We start from the raw sequence: 3,762 nt of genomic DNA, 5'->3' as shown, positions 1-3,762 counted from the left end.
TGGATGCTCCAGTATGGAGGAGTGATTTGATTCAGATTGAAGGAACTAGAAGAGCCAGGGGCAACACTAAAATGACCTTAGGAGAAGTGGTGAGGAAAGACACGCATAGCTTAGGCCTTGTATCAAGTATGACATCGAATAGAGCAGATTGAAGGGCAAGGATCCATGTAGTCGATCCCATTTAGTTGGGGTAAGGCTGAGTAGTTGTTGTGTTGTTTTAATAAATAATGGAGCCGTCTGGAAATTGTTTTGACCCACATAACTTTCCTTTTCTTCTCCACTTTCTTTCTCTCCTCTCTTTCTTCTTCCCTTTTCTGATGCTTTGTGGTGCAGGTCAGTTACTGATATTACAACAGAAATGATGCAACATAAGGTTCCAAAACCCTAATTCAGGTGCTACGGACCCACCAAAGTGATAAAAAAAAATCAACTAAGAGTAATAGAGGCAATTCTGTGATTTTAGCCTTTTGGACAGTTCAGGACCCTTTTGGGAAAGAAAAACAGAATCTGGGACATATTGTTACATGCATTTTGAAGTAAAGGACCAATCTGCAAATTCAGAAACAGACCAGGGGGGATCATTAGAAACAATGGTGAAAGAAGGGCTTTACGTAATCAATAAAACATCTGTTCTTGTTTGCAATTAAGAATCACCACAAGTCTTCTTCTCCATGATAAAACAGATCTCACGAAGACCTAACCCAAAAAGATTGAACTGTAACAGCTAAAGGACAAACCAGATGGTGCAGAAACTCTAGGGATGGAATCACCCAGCCCTAGTAACTAATCCAAAGCCAGTAAATATTAATTTAATAGATTTAAGATGCTAGTATGGAACAATTACAGTGAAAAAACGAAAACAGGGCAGAGATCCTAGAATATATTTCAAGGGAGAATGTCGACAGAAAGCTAATTACAAAACTCGAAGTGAAGTTAAACTAGCAAGTAGTAAGTGAGTTACAGAAGAAACAGGATAACATAAAATTGATCACAAAAGAGGTTTCCGGACAAGTCTAAACAGGAAGAAACCAGACAGAACACAGATCTGTAGTAAGGAGTAGAGGAGAAATTTAGGACTGAAAAAACCAGACAGAACACAGATCTGGTAGTAAGGAGTAGAGGAAGGAAACAGACTTGTAACTGAGGAGAATGTTGGTTTCTCTGATGAATAGCACAGCACCTCCAAGTGAGAGGAGAGAAAAATAGAAAGAAGAAATGTGGTCGAAGTGAGAAAGAAGAGAGAGGATACAAGCAATCATAAGAGGGAAGAGAGAGAGAGAGAGAGAACCAGTCGGCCAGCCTTGAAGCTTCAACCAGTAGCAAACAACTACATAAAAAACAAAAACTTTCAGTCCATCTGCAAAGTAATCGATGGATTACATCATATCTAGACTTGCTTCCTAAACAAGATTGAATCAAACTGGGAAACTGAAAACAAACTGGATTGCTATTGACTCGTACCGACAGTCAAATCCTCAATAATAAAATATAGGAGAAAAGTTTTTTGTGGGGAGTGTACCGGCCAAGCCAAGACAAAGTGAGGGGTGAAATGACTGCCCCACCCCCTATGAAAGGCAGAACTTCCGCCCCACATGATGCTTCTGCCTGCCCTCTCATTGGCCTCCGTGCGTACACAGGGGCCATGCTCCCCCACAAATAACGCAATCAGATTAAAAAAATTAACCCAATAAAATATAAATTCTCTAGCTACTCCTATGGAACTGAAACCCAGGTTTAGATCCGGTTCTCCTTAGCCTGGGATTCTAAACTGGTTCATGCTGGTCCGACCATAAAAGTGCTACTGTATCAAGAAACCAAAGAGATTTATGGTTCTTGTACCCAAGTCGGGAGCTCCAGGTCTGACTGCTCTGGCATTGTAAAGTGAGATTCAAAAACACTCATTTGTGGCTTATGCTCTTGAATTAAGAATCCGTAATGCAGATTGATCAGATATGAAGGATGTGATTGGCCTACTTGTAATGGGCCCACTAATGGAATGAAGGAGATCCTTATGTGACAGCTAGATAAAGCCAGATCTGATCTCAGATCTAATGGTTGACATGGCCAAATCTGAATCTAGATCTAATGTGGAGTTTAAGCAATAATTGTCAGATCAAGAAATCAGAGGTTAAGAAAATCAAATATTTGAAATTGATGGGAGAAGTAGATAGGAGAGAGAAAAGCAATTGAATGTAGATGGAAAGAGAAAATTTAGAAGATGGGGGATATCTGGTATTAGGATAGAAGATACAAATCTGATAGCTAAGAATTATCATATCTGATCTGTCTGATGATCGGATTTCTAAGAAATATAATCAAATTGGGTGTCCAAATCTTCAACATAAAAATATGAATCGATAGCTGAAAGAGGGAGGAAACCAAGGAGCATTGATTGGTATTGGGTTGACAGAAAATAGGGATCTTACCTGATCTGATTCCAGAATTCAATAGTGGAGTGATGTAGATCCCATGTCTGGCCTACACTACCAAAGAAAGAAGAACCAAATTCAAGGGCCAGGTCCAGCAGCAACAGCCCCATCGAACCAGGTTCTAATGGGCTAGAATTGGACCAGGTCAAGCCAGCCATCAAACCAGTCCAACAGAGCTTCTAAAAGCCCCAAAATCTGCTGCACCAATTTTGGTACAGCTGGCCTTTAACCAGTCAAACTTCAGCTGCTGCTTAGTTTTCCTTCCTTCCAAGTATCCTTGCTTGTTTAGAAGGCTGGACTCTATAAAGCCTTAGTTGTTTCTATTTTCAGTTAGTTTGTATTTTAGAAAGTTTCTATTTGTGTAAGCTTGTCTAAGCTATTAAATTGGCACCCATTGTAAGGATCAGCAATTGATGAACGAAATTTACAAGTGATGCTTGCCCAAGGTTCTGAGAGAGAATCCCTTTTTCAACAGCTGGGATAGCTGTACGTGAGAGACACAGGGCTGAGAAAGCCCAACCCTTACCCACCTCTATCTCAAGCTCTCTTTCTTTCTTGTGCTGTGTTCTCTGTTGCTGTTAATTGAAGGCTGTTTCCCCATCAAGTTAACTGCTGCCAAACCCCTGCTATTGTGCAAGAAGACCTCCATCTGTGCTGCTGAAGTTCAAGCTCCAAACTCCAGCTTTCAGTCCACTCGAGCCCTGCTGTAACCAGGGGTTTCTCTGCAGAAATTGATCCTCTATTGGTGTCTCTCCTAAGTTCTGTTCTCGACAGGATTTTAGGGTTTTATTCCACCCTCTAAGAGGGCTGTTCAAACTCAGTTTTGATTCCTTTTGCCACTGCTGCTGCTACTTCTGTTATTCCCCTGTGGGTATCAAAAGTTCTCTGTTCTTCCTAAGTTTCCTTGGAGTTTGAGAACTGTTTGGGTTTACTTTTGGTAGATAGTCCGACATTATGGAGCAAGAAAGAGGGAACAAATAAAGAAATCAAGAGAAGAAATAAGAGGGAGAGAGAGAATTTGTAAACAAACTAAGAGAAGAGAGAGAACGCAGTCACATAAGGCAATTACCAAACAAATAACTAATCCATTAAATTCCAAATCATAGGAGGGGTGGTTACATATCTATAAAGATTAAACATCCCAAATTGCCCCTCATAAGGACTTTTTATTACTCTATTACTCTAAATACACCCCTCATCTCAACCTTATCCCAACTAAATGGGGTCAGTTACATGGATCCTATTTCTCCAATCAGCTCTATTCAGAGCCATACAAGATTCCAGTCCTAAGCTATACATGTCTTTCCTCGGCACTTCTCCTATGGTTGTTTTT

This window comes from Telopea speciosissima, chromosome 11 (genome assembly GCF_018873765.1).
Source record: "Telopea speciosissima isolate NSW1024214 ecotype Mountain lineage chromosome 11, Tspe_v1, whole genome shotgun sequence".
Taxonomy (NCBI): domain Eukaryota; kingdom Viridiplantae; phylum Streptophyta; class Magnoliopsida; order Proteales; family Proteaceae; genus Telopea; species Telopea speciosissima.
This window is presented reverse-complemented; position numbering follows the sequence as displayed.